This window comes from Glycine max, chromosome 20 (genome assembly GCF_000004515.6).
Source record: "Glycine max cultivar Williams 82 chromosome 20, Glycine_max_v4.0, whole genome shotgun sequence".
Classification (NCBI taxonomy): Eukaryota; Viridiplantae; Streptophyta; class Magnoliopsida; order Fabales; family Fabaceae; genus Glycine; species Glycine max.
The window spans coordinates 17,582,150-17,596,157 of record NC_038256.2 but is presented as its reverse complement, the minus strand read 5'-3'; the positions used below and the strand labels follow the sequence as shown (position 1 = coordinate 17,596,157).

Sequence of the window (14,008 nt, the reverse complement as noted above, 5' to 3'; positions counted from 1 at the left end):
ATCCTTCGAGTTTACCACAATGTTTTCTGCTTCCTTGACTGGGGAACATTCAGGTGAGGCAGAAATCAGATTTGGAAGTGAATTTGATAGTGAAGGGTCCGCAATATTATTTATGGAACCAAATTGCTTTTGTTATTCTTTACAACTAGTATTTCTGCCACCATTCAAGTGTTGTGTTGGTTGTTAAGGGGCCTCTAAGTTTTGGAAATTGGGCTCGATTTGAGAAAGCAAATTACCACCATAAAGTTTTTGAAGATTAGACTGAAGATTGAACCTCAAAAGATCATTTAGCAAAGAATAAGAATCTGGCAGTGAGTTTAATGTTCGAAAAGGATTTATCAGAGGGTTTCAGTTTGAGGAAGGCCTAGGAGACATGTTTTGCAATAGTTGGAGTGTGGCATCTAACTGAAGCCAGCTTAGAGCATGTTAACATTGTAGTTGTCTCAGTCTATACACAGTGCAAAGGATAGACATCAAGAATGTCAACATTACATTGAAACATGGGTGAAGGAATCACAACGAGAAATGTACTTAGGAGCTTACTTGAATCAGTAAGTAAAATTTATCTAGTACATTCAAAAAATATTTGCATTATAAGTACCTAATTATAGTTGTGGACTTCAAGGCATATTGGCAGCTTGTTGTTCTTTGTCCATGGGACAATATTGTTGTTTGGTTTTGTTCTTTGCGTAAGAAGCCTGATATTAACATCAAAGTTGCAATTAATAGGTTCTGTTTCAAATTATAATTCATTTATTGTATAACAATTGTAGGATGCGAAAAAATAATTTTGATCTTATATACATTTATGTTGTTTTTGTAATCAGTGCAATGAAGATATTAACCACTAGTTTGGAAGGTAAGTCCGATCAACCTGTACCTCCTTGGATTGAAGCAAAGGTTAATCATTATTTAATCAATTGATTTCTTCGAATTAGTGACATTTGTAACTTTGTAAGTAGAACATGTTAAATATATTTCATTTTTAATTTAGAGTCATGTTCAAACTGGAGGCTATGAGTGTGGATATTACGTCATGCATAGGATGGGGTGCATAATCAGCAATGATTTGAAGAATGAATGGAATAAGGTATATTTACTATAACAAGTTTTAATTGTTAGTTTGGTATCAATTTGTAATTCAAAGTTTGATGTACATGACTAATTTGATCATTTTAAATTTTGTAGTGGTCTTTTGATGGAACACCGTTAGACATCGAGGCCATGACAACACTTCGCAATAAATAATTGAAATGACATCTAGAAAGACTTAGATGATATAGGATGATATTTTTTCCAACGTAACATAAAAAATTGACATTTATTTAAGCAGTAATATATATTTGTTTATTACTATTTGTCTGCATCAAAGTCCTTGCACGATGCTTTTTATTTGCAATGTGTACTTGCGTCGATAGGATATGTGTTATTTGTGCTGGCAAACTTGGCATCTTGCAGCTCATTGTCAACCTTAGAATTTTGGTAGTCTTGTTTACAACGCTAATCACAACAACAAAAATCAAGTTGAAGAAGTACATTCAATCATTTTGTGTAAATATAATCGTTATATTTTTTCTTGAAATGTTTAACTAATTAATTCTTCTTATTTTTCTTACAATGTGGTTGGTGCATCAAAATTTCAAATTTCAACAGGAGTGTGGACCAATCTTGCATCTTAACTATCATTTACATTGTATTGCTATAACAGCTTTTCCTGATTGTGGTTGGTAATTTTCTACTGTTTCCTATTTTTTTATTATGTTCATTTAATTTTCTTAAACTTGAAGTATATTATGATAACATAATTCACATGAAGAACTTAAGGAACATTATGATATTATTATGTTTTCTTTGACATTCGTGAGATCTACTTAAATTTTGTCTTACAATTCTTCAATACAAAGCACATTGGAATAACCATGCTGGGGGGGTTCTTTTTGCCTAATCTGGAAGAAACTTCATTACTTAGTCTAGAAGTATGTGATTACTTTTTGTTATTAATCTGTGCCTAATTACTTCTCTTTGTTCCTGAAATGCTATTATGAACTTAAAATGCAAGTTTAGTTAGAAAATCATATCAGTCTTGTTTATTAGTTTGCTATGTATGAAATTTGAATTATATTTTGTCTTGTCATGGGTTGTTCTATGATTCTAATGACTCGTAGAATATTTGGTGAATATGAAAATCCATTTATTATTGAAAAAAAAAACATCTTATTTAACATCATTATGTCTTCATCCTAATGTTTAGCTGTTTTAGTTTGTCATATCTTTACGGTCCAAAGGATGACATTGAGTTTACTATAGTGAGAAACACCATAAGAAGTAAATTATAGCTAAGTTTATTCATGTTAGTTTCTCTAATTAAAACATTGAAGCTAAGTTATCTTCCATATGAACAAAGCAATATAGATTGGAAGTCTAAACTGTATGATGTCACACCCAAATGTGTTGTTTCATTTTGCATATTACTTTTGCATTTCCATATATTCAGTAGAATAACTTTATCTTGAGGATGGACCTTTTATCTCATGTTTCATTTTGACAGCTTGTACATGTACTTCTCGTATCTCCACATCATAAAGCTAGATCTCTTCAACAACCAACATACATAGAATTTACAAGATTGATTTTTGCTCCTTATGTTATGCTTGTGTAAAAATTTTATTTATTCTACCTTCCCACAACATTGCCACCTACCATTTGCTGTAGTTTTTCTTTTTCAAATCTTGGGATGGTTGAAACTTTTAAGCTTTTCTTCATTCAATTGCATGTCTGGTCTTGAATGAATACTTCTAAGAAAAGGGTACCTTTAAACTTTTTGAACGCTTCTTCTTCTTCTTCTTTTTCATGTATGTATATCTGCACTTGATCAACAGCTATTGCCTCATGTCATTGGATATCTGAATATCTGAACTAATTTCACATAGGTAATGCATTATTTTGTTGCTTCCTCCTTTTGAATCTGAGACCTGGTGGCGGTTTAGACTTGGAATTCCTAATTCAGGTCAGTTTTACTGAAACATGAAACAAGTCATATGCCTCGGCTTTATTTTTTTAGCTGAAATTGTCTCTAACCTAAGATGTCTAAATCATTTATTATTCATTTATTCCTTTGGTATGCTATCTATTAAATATGTTTCCACTTACACAAGATTCTACCAAACAAGTTGTGTCATGGCAATCCTTTATCCAGAATAGTTTGATACTATTGTTATACATAGATGGACAAAACTAAGAACCTCATTTTACATTTAATTTTTGCATAGATGAAATCTTCCAGTCCCAATTTATTTCCCTTTCACAAATTCAGATTTTGTTTTATTTGGAACCTAACCAATAAAAACAACAAAGTTTCATACCCTAATTTCATCTGGGGAGTATCATTCATTGATCTTTTGATCCTTGCTAGTCGACTTACGGTGTTAAACGCCAGTTATAGTGCGAAATAAATGATCATTCAGTGTTTTGATCAAGAATGCAAAAAATACCAAAAATGGGGGGGAGGGTCTTTTTATTGAGTTTCCTGGACCCTAGCTCGCCCAGGCTAGCCTGGGCCACCAAAAGACTTCCATGTTAAGTAACCAGCTCGCCTAGGCGAGCCAGTTACTTCATGGCTAAGTCTCAGCTCGCCTAGGCAAGCTGCAAGTCCCCTAAATGCCTTTTTGCAATAAATAGGCATGAAGAGGGCTGAGAAAGAGGTTTCAAGGTTCAACATAGAGAGATTTTGAGAGAAAGAAGTGAGAAGAAGAAGAAAGAAGAGAAAATGAAGCTTAGGCACTGCCGAATCACGACTGTAATCAACCTCTACATTGTTCTTCATTCGTCATCTGATTAGTGTTTGTTTTGAAGGATTTGAACATGGTTTATGCACCCTTAGGGGTCCCATTTGTTGTTTGATGCACATTTATCTCCTTTTTCTATCATCGGTAATCCCTTTTCTTTTGTAAAGTAAATTTTAACCAATCATCCAGTGTCGTAAGTCATCTTTTGAAGAGATTGAAAGCTAATAAACAAAACCAAGATAAAACCAACTCATAACTATTTTCTTTTTATCAAATATCACTTGAGATCGTTTCAAGGTCCAACGCCTTAACGATTCTCTCTGCTTTTCAAATTTAAAAGATCGTTTCAAGGTCCAACGCCTTAACGATTCTCTCCGCTTTTCAAAATTTAAAACATTATTTCAAGGTCCAACACCTTAAACGACTTTTTGTTCGCAATTAAATGAATCTTTCAAAAACATAAAATCAATTAAACACACAAACATTCAAACTTAAAGAACTACATAGTCCAAAATTCCTCATCGCACCTGAGGATACGTAGGAGCAAGGGCAACACCCTTGTCGACCCCAAAAAAATAAAGAAGCATAAAAAGGGAAAATACATAATTTTGAAGTCATGTTACACACTCGATTAAAGGCTGTTGTCCCTTATGACGGGCGCGTGGGGTGCTAATACCTTCCCCATGCGTAAACAACTCCCGAACCCTTCTTTTCAATATTTGCAGAGCTCTTTTTGGTTTTTCTAATGTTTTCCTCGAATAAACGTCGGTGGCGACTCCCGCGCGTTTTCCTTTTTTGGAAGACGCACATTTGGCTTTTCTCCCGCCCTCTCGTCGAAGGGTAGGATGCGACACAAAGCAAGACAAAAATATTAGTGTTCCAATCTATTATTACTATGAACTATCTTAGCATAATTATGTTAACCTAATTCTCTTGGAACACATACATTATGAGGATTAGTTAGAGATTTTGCATGCATAAAATAAGGGGTTTGCACTGCTTGTTACCTATTAGGATTATTTATTTACATGTTTTTAGTATTTCAACTATCCATCTTTTGGTTGTTTTAGAAGAAGGAATTCAACAATCTCTGAAATAATAATGAAAATATTAGACTTTGAATTAATAATAATGAGTCTTCTTTAGCTTCATTTGAAACGTTAGACTCTAAAATAACACTAGAAACCACTAATTTCTTTGTCAGTGATGCCGAAGGTAATCCAAATTGTCCCTCTAAAGGCTACTCTTCCATTGAACAAGCGCTTAATGCATTACGCCAAGGCAAGGTTGGTTGGTTTTGTGATATTTCTTGGCCATTTTGTCTAACAAATATGTTAGTGTAAGCATTCTTTATTAGTGGTTTCGAATTCAAATCTTCAATACAACTACTAATAATATAGTGATCCTACTTAACTCTAACAAAATTATCTTAAATGAAATGTACTTGTGGTTCATACCAAAAAGTGGAGATAATAAAATAAAATGAAATCTTATCCTACAAGGTAAAAGCTCCATCATCCAAAGTCCAAACATGTTTAGATTGTATAGATTATTTTTGGGAGTAATTGTTTTCTTTTCTCAATAGCTATGTAATAGGGTTTGGTTCTCCAACATAAGCTAATGTATGAGTGAAGTACACAAATATAATTTGATTGGTTGTTGTTCGCTTCCAGCAAGTGCACCGGATCGCACAAGTAGTATAAAACGGTAAGAACCGAGTATCAAACTCTCGGGGAACTTGTGTTACTTGGTAAAGCTATTTCAGTGAGTAGGTGTCTAGTGCGAAAAGAGATGTTTTTACTATGAACAGGTGTGTAAACTAACTGTTAAAAGGGAAAATCACGTGAGAAATGATGCGTAAAGACAAGTAGGTAACATGTTGGTCTTCCTAATAGGTGCCTAATGTTAAAAGGATATTCTCTACTTAACAATGCCCATGTGTTCTATGGTGTCTCCTGAAATGCTAAACCCTGATTCCTCATGATAGTCTAGCCTAATTTTGATCAAGCATCATCCGCAGATTCCTCTTGTTGGACTAAACTCGGCCAGGACCGCATTAAGACAAACATACAACAACTAGGTTATCGTACCCTGATTCCTCGTGAAAATATGACAAACTAGCCCCATCCTATCAAGTTCTAAGAATCAAACCAGTTTCCACTATTGAATGATCCTAAAAACACATGCATCTACGTGATTAAGGCAAAAACATGGTAGAATGAAGTTCTGATAGCACAGTGAACACACAAAACATCATTAAATGGATATGCAAGTATTTACATCAAGTACCTACAAGGAAGAACCAATAGAGGATTTAGCTCTCCATAATTGGAAAGCTTCCTTTACAACAAAGAGAAGAGAAAGATGAAAGATTGAAGAAATACAAGTGGTGGGGATGTCTCCTCCACTGCTAGGACCTCACAATCACTCACAAACTCATCTCAAGCTCTCAAGACGGCTTCCTTTTCCAGCTCTAGTCTCTACAGATCTTCACACAACAAAATCTCTCAAACTCTCTAGAACTTGGACCTTTCTCTCTCTAGAACTCTCTAGACATGCAGAAGCTTCAAGAAAAGGCCAAACTCCTCTCAAAAATCTGATTTCAGGCTTAAATAGGTGGCTTTGTTCATGCTCGTGTGCTTAGCGCAATCTGAACCACTTAGCGCGCATTAGTGAATTTCGGCTTAGCGTGGCTTTTCTCGCTCAGCGGATGGCTCGAAGCGGTGCGCTTAGCGGGATGGCCCTTTGATCAACGAACAAGCACAGTTCATCCTTCTTCCAGATTCTTTCTCGCGCTTAGCCGAGGATTGTTGCGCTCAGTGAATGGCTCGCTAAGCCAACAAATTGGCTTAGCGGGAGGGTGAAAATCAACACTTCAAAACTTGCCTAATTATCCTGAAATTGAGAGAAAATGATTATTAAATACACAAAATGGAAGTACTACGTATTTATTACCTATCTTTAACAAAAAGTAATTACAACACTACAAAATAACCAGAAATTGGAGGAGTTTGATACAATTTACACAGGTTTTATACACTAAAGTTAGTCGTATTCATCGACTAACAGTTGTGTGTAAGGCTTATGTCTTAGGTTCGTGCCTATTCAAGTCTTTCATCCAAATGTAAATACGTACTCTTATTTACGTGTACATTTGATGAATAACCTAACAGCTGGTGCAATTTTCTTTCTATAGTTTATGATTATCATTGATGATGAAAACGAGGATGTTGAAGAAAATATTATAATGGCAGCATCTCTTACTAGTCCAAAGGACATCGCTTTTATGATTAAGCACAAATTAGGGATCGTTTCTATTGGCATGAAAGACAAGGATCTTCAAAGACTGAACCTCCCTCTTATGTCACCAGAGACTGAAAGATAAGGATTCTTTTGCAGCCACCTTCACTATCATGGTGGTAAGTATCACCATGTTCAAAGTTTTAAAGCCTATCAATAACAAGTTACTTAGATTGGTGCATAAATTTGAAGCTGAAGAAACTCTGTTGTTTTACCTCAGGATGTAAAATCTGGAACTTCCACTGGTGTATCAGCTTTTGATAAAGCGATAACTATTCTTGCTCTATCATCTTTTGAGTCCAAATCAGAAGATTTCTAATGTAGCTCCATGTAGAGCTTGTAGGCCTTAGATCTTCTTCATCAACGGAGTCCTTTGTTTATTGAAGATTAATGTCAGTGGAATGGAGAAGGAGGAAAGGTGATTGGAGATGCCTCTTCAAAGAGAAGATGAATCAAGAACAAGCTAACCACCATAGGAAGCCATGAATAAGAGCTTGAAGGTAGGAGAAGATGAGTGGAGGGAGAGGGAGAGGGAGAGAGGGGAATGGAATTTTGAGAGAGAAGAGGGAGAATGAGGTCTGAACTTTGAAGTCTAATTTCTCAAATCATCAAAGTTGCAAAATGGATACACAAAGTCTCTATTTATAACCTAAGTGTCACACAAAATTGGAGGGAGATTTGAATTTCTATTCAAATTTCACTTGAATTTGAATTTGAATTTATGGAGCCAACTTTGGAGCCAAAATTTCACTAATTATGATTAGTGAATTTCAGTTATGGTTCAACCCACTAATTCAAGATCAATCCAAGATTCTTCACTAAGTGTGCTTAGGTGTCATGAGCCATGTTAAGCATGAAGGACATGCACAATGTGTGACTATATGATGTGACAATGAGGTGTAGCAAACGAATGCTCACCTCCCCCTTAGGCTGGTTAGAAATTTAATTGGATTGAGCTTCTCCCAATTCAATTAAATTTTTCTCCCAACACAAACATCAAATAGTGCACTTAATGCATGTGAAATTACAAAACTACCCCTAATACAAAAACTAGTCTAGGTGCCTTAAAATACAAGGAATGAAAAATCCTACATTACTAGGGTACCCTAAACTTGTGGGGTATCCTCCCTACACTATGGAACCCTAAATACAAGGCCCAAGAATTAATGAAATCTTAATCTAATACGTACAAAGATAAGTGGGTTCATACTTAGCCCATGGGCCCAAAATCTACCCTAAGGCTCATGAGAATCTTAGGGTCTTCTCCTGCATTCCTGGCCCAATCTTCCTAGAGTCTCCTAACCATGGCTCTGGTGATGGATCCCCTCCTTGGAAGGATTGCTTTAATTTCATAAAATTGAGTCATGTGTTTCCTCTTAAGTACCAGACTGAGGTATTTCTTAGAAGGGCATGTCACACTGAGGCTTCAGTGGATTCAGTTGCATTTGCTGTCTTGGCCATAGTATTTGTTCATTCGGTTGTTGTTGATGAAAATGATGGCTCTATGCAACCTTAGCTTTGCCCAATTTAAGAGAGTTAGCATTGGAACACACCTTACTAATTGTCTCAATAACTAATTTGATAAGGCAAGTGAGTAACAGTAATTAATCACCTTAATTTACATAGTATCCCTATAGAATTCAATCCATATAAAAGAATAAAATCAATCAAGTCAATCATCTCACTTATATTCTCTGTCCTTTCTCTTTACATTTACATAGACTTCTCTTTACACTACTACCCATTTATGCATGAGTTAAGATATGTATCTAAAACCCTATGAAAGAGTTCAAACCAATTCACTTTAAATATTACACTAGACTGTTTAAAAATAGAATAACTTTCACACAAATTTCAACCAGGCTACAAAAATAAATCTTCGTAAAGGTATATGCAATGATAGATTTATTATTTGAATTTTTTTTTGTGATTTTTTTTATCAAAATACTAAATTTAGATAACCTTTTTGTTTTTTGGGTAAATGATTTATGTTGTGTTACCACTTGAGATGAATTTTCCCCCAAATTTCAGTTTTAGTCCTCCTAGTTTTCCAAATCCACAATTTTGATCCCATTAATTTTTAATTATAACATTTGGTTTTCCTAGTTTTAAAAATTAACAATTTTGGTTCATATGTTAGATAATTAACTAATAATTGTGATTAATAGAGTTAATAGGTTAATTATAAGCCTTAAAAAATAGATTATTTATAAACTATTTTTTTTACCAAACTTAATTATAAATGAATTAAAAATCATTAACTATTAAAAACTTAATTTATAATTAACTCGACAATCACAAATTTATAAAAGTAGAGATCAAATGTTACAATTAAAAACGAAAAAGACCAAAATCATGAATTTAAAAAAGACTTAAATATATTTTTGATTTCTGAAAAATACTCAAATTTTGCAATTGCTCCCTACAATTGGTTATAATATACTCAAATGGTTGTTGATATGTGAGGAATAGCCATTCTAACTTCATTTGCTTTGATTCAATTTTTAATTGCTTTCCCCAAAAAGAGGAAATACTTGTGTGTCCGTTGAAAGGACATGTCACATGTCCACGTGCAAATGATGGAAGGAATTTTTACATTGGTTTTATTATAATCGATGTAGAAAACATTATTATTTTACGTTGGTCATATTACTTGTGTGTATCATTCTACATCGGTTATAATATAACCGATGTAGAAAATATTATTATTTTACATTGGGTGAGTATGAATGATGGAAGGAATTTTTACATTGGTTATATTATAACCAATTTAAAAAGTTGAAATTTTTATGCATTTTACATCAGCATACACGTGGGCAAGGTAACATGTACCTATAAATAATACATCAACAACATGGTATCGATGATGAGTCGTGATGGTGGCAACAAGTCGAGACGGTGGTGACGATGATGACGAGCCGTGACAGTCACTATTAAAAAGACTCCTTTTTACAACGCAATCTCAACGACAGTTGTCAAAAAACCGTCTTTGTTTGTGTAGTAGTGGCAATTTTGTAAATACTGCTAACATTTCAAAGATGGTTTTCATGAACCCGTCTTTGAATGTGAGCAATTTTAATTTCATCCCTTGCGCCTGTTCCTCTTCACATACCTCGCGGTGCCCGTTCCTTTCCTCTTCCCAATGCCCACTTTCCACCTTCTCCCCGACGCAACTACTGCCCCCAACTCCACATTCCTCCTCCACCTCTATTCCCCTCTCTTGCCCTCCAAAACCCTAACCCCCAAAAACCCAAACCCCCCACTACCCTCCTCCAATGAAACTGCTAGGTCAAAGAGCCATGAACCACGTAGGAACAACGAGGTTGATGTCAAGCTCACTCATGTAGAGGAATCCCCTGTCGCTGCACAAAAGAACGTGGGTGAAGGCGAAGGCGAGGGTGTAGCTTGCAGCAGAGGCGTGGCCGATGACGGCGGCTATAGTCGGCTTTGGGAGCATGAGGAGATTGGAGAATAACAGAGTGCAGGAGGGAGTCCATGAGGATCATGCGTTCTTTGACCTCATCGGATGATTGGGCCCAGGCAATGTCGTAGGCGTTGGAGAAGAATTTGTCGTGCACGGTGGTGACGAGGGCGGAGGAGGCAGTGGCTTCTTGGGGGACGCGATGGAGGGAGGATTGGATGGAATCAAGGAGTGTCGGGTTGAGACGGTGCTCACCCTCCCCGGTGAGTGTTAGGATGAAGATGTTGCCTCTCTTCTTCAAAGTGCACATCTTTGCTTTGAATCGGATGGTACTTTCTCCATTTTGATTTTGTTTTCATATATAAATAAATTTTAAAAAAACTATTTAATGTTGCATCCCACTAATTAAAAGAGTCTAGCTTAGGAAATAAGAGGAATACTAGCAGTGTTTTAAGTTTTGTTTATTATTTACTTATTATTAGGATACTAACATAATTTTCTTTTGTGTTTGTTTACATAACGTGCTTGTTCTATTTAGTTTCTTCCTTTGCTCCAATAGCAAATCCAATAAATTCTCCTTAGGGATAGAAGGCATTCACAAATTATCTTGGAGACAATAAGTCTAAGTGGGAGGTAAATTGAAGGGGAGACTACATGTTCGATTTACTAAATAGATCTTAATATTGCATAGGTGAAAAGAAATTGAAAAACTGCAGGATTATGGTGCCACTTGTTTGGTAATGAAGTTTCCCAATGTTTGTTCCACCATTTTGATTGATCGGGTAAAAAAATTGTGGTTTCCATTCATTCTTTTAAAAATAGTTGTGAATTATTGATTTAAAGAGTGGGTTCAAACCCTACGTAAATTGGGATTTTTCTCCCACATCGATCCATGGTAAACTCTTGTGATCAATCCATTTGAAATGTGAATGTTTTCATTGATGATGATTATAATTCCTCACTTCTATATAATTTTCACACAAGTTTGTAGAAAGGTGTCTTGTTTTTTAGTCAGAATCAGTAAAAGGCAATGTAGAAACAATTTTTTTTGGATATGTTGCTTTATTTATTCTTATATTTTCACCATTTTTTCTCAAGGGCTGGTAATGGATTGCCATTATTCTATTAAGATCATTCAAACAAATTTCCTGGTGATGTCTTTGTAGATGTGTCATGAGATGCTTCAATTTTCCAATGGCTAAGTATAGGAGAATCCAAACTGAAAGTGCCAACATTTGAAGATTATCCTGCAATGGTTATTCCAATTCATTTACAAGCCTTAGGGGCTGACTGTTCACATTTGAGTTTTGTTACATTAATGGCACTAGTACTACATCTTTTGTCCTTCTTAATTCTAATCATTTTTCAAAAGTGACATGGAAGAGAAGTCTGCAATTGTAGATGATTCTTCGGCTCAGTTCTTGGATGCAAGGCATTTTTTTATTTCTTTTTCATTTCAAACTTCTGATATAGTATGTTTTTTATTATTGCATAACTCATTTTATTATTATTTTTTCTATCCATTAGTTATGTTTACCAGAGTGATAAGCAGCATGGGTTTGATGTTCTTAGAGGAGCGGCAGGTGATAAAAATAGTGGCATCCTTTTATCTGATAAGCAATGGTTTGTGAAGCATGTTGTTCATGAGGAAACTCTTGAGAATGAACAAAACATCAAGGCATTTGTATCAGATCCTAGATTGCAAAAATCCAAAGTGAAAATGAACTTTCAAACTTAAGTTCTATAGCTTGGTTTTCTTATTGATATTGATGGGCTTCCTACTTGAAATGAATCTATGCCCATGACCTATGATCTCGCTCTTTAATAGCTAATTACCTATTCATGCTTTCTTTTAAACTTTCAAGTGGTATATGGTGTACATTTTGATATTTGCTTGTATTTACCTTGACACGGTATGCTGACTCAAATTCAATACCTGGTGATGTGTTGGTGTTGCTCATGTCACAGTCACAACCCACAAGTCTCAATAATGCAGTTTCATCCATAAGCAATCCTACCATCTCAATGTCTAAGGTATCTAGCCGTCTATATTTTGTACCCTGTTGCTTATTAATTATTTGGTAGGAATAGTCAACTAATGATGTTTATATCACTAACAAATTGTTCGTAGAAAAGTATTGTATACAATCAATCTCCAGCAGACATGAAGTACAACCTTTTACAAAATAGAAATGAATTCCTTACAAATAGATTGCCTCCTATCACTGCCATAGATGCATTTGGCTATGGAAATCTTGGCTCTTCCATTTATAGTTCTTGATGCTTTCTGTCTAATCCATCTCTTGGTCATATGATGCCTTCAAGTAACTTTAATGAGATTTTACCTTCTCAGTGTAATGGTGGACGTAACATAAGCTCTACTCAACTGGTAAGTTGTATTTTTTCCATGAAAGAACTATCTTTTCTATACATGGAATCTCTTGTGTAAATTAATAAGAAAAATTCTTATATAGATTGCATAATGAAATTTTGTATAAGATTAATTAAAATGATATAGTATTTAGATGCAAAATATTGCATGTCACCAATTGATTATTCTACACAAAAATCTGAGACACGAGTTTTGGAAGAACATCAGGAACAAGGTAATTTTCAAGATTTTCCATCCAGGCAGTTGCATCCATTTTGGTCGCACAAAAACTAATACTATACATCCTGCTTGTTTTTTCCTCCCTTTTAATTTTGTATATTGAATTGTTTTAGTAGGTTTAGGTGAATTATGGTGTTATTTTCATTCAATGCTTGAGCGTTAATTCAATTGTACATCTTTTTGAGAACTTGTCTTCTGTAGTCCTGATTTTGCATTAGTTTCATTTTCTTAAGGTAGGTGTATTTTCAAAGAACTGTTTGTTTATATGGCAGCAGAATTTTTATTTTTTTTTTAAAAAAAAAGACAATCTAAGACGTTTCTTTGAAAAATCATTTTAGAATATTTACATTTTAAGAAGGTTTTCAAGAAAATCATCTTAGAATTCTCAATTTTTAATTTTTTTTAAATAAAGACATTCTATAATAGTTCTTTAAAAAATCGTCTCAAAACCGTCTTAGAGTGCCATGTTTCCAAGACGGTTTTTTGACTGAAAACAATCTCAGAAAGCAACATACGAAGACGGTTCAAAACTATTGTTGAATGTGTCAAATAGCCATCGTAAAAGGAGAGATTTTTAGTAATGAGTATGTGGCAATGATGGGTGACAAAGGTAAACAAAGGAAAGAAAGAAATAGCTCACGTGGGTAAGCGAAATTATGAATGAACATCAAAAAGTATAATAAAAACAAGAGGATAATAGCAGTCTTTATTTACCTGATGTTAAATACTTATTTGAACAACAATGAAAAAGGAACTAATGTTAGAAATAATATTTAGCATCAAGTAAACAAAGACCAATGTTAAATATTTCCTGTAACATCAAGTAAACAATAACCAATGTTAAATCCCAATTTTGCACTAGTGAACCATTTGAAGAAACTTGACGGTAGG

General features: G+C 34.6%; 2 pseudogenes; one reads left to right on the top strand and one right to left on the bottom strand.

The window, feature by feature from the left end:
• The first annotated feature begins 500 nt into the window (after positions 1–500).
• Positions 501–7,404, top strand: LOC113000717 (monofunctional riboflavin biosynthesis protein RIBA 3, chloroplastic-like; annotated as a pseudogene).
• Positions 7,405–10,374: 2,970 nt separating this feature from the next.
• LOC100782968 (enoyl-CoA delta isomerase 1, peroxisomal-like) lies at positions 10,375–10,816 on the bottom strand (annotated as a pseudogene).
• Positions 10,817–14,008: the final 3,192 nt, after the last annotated feature.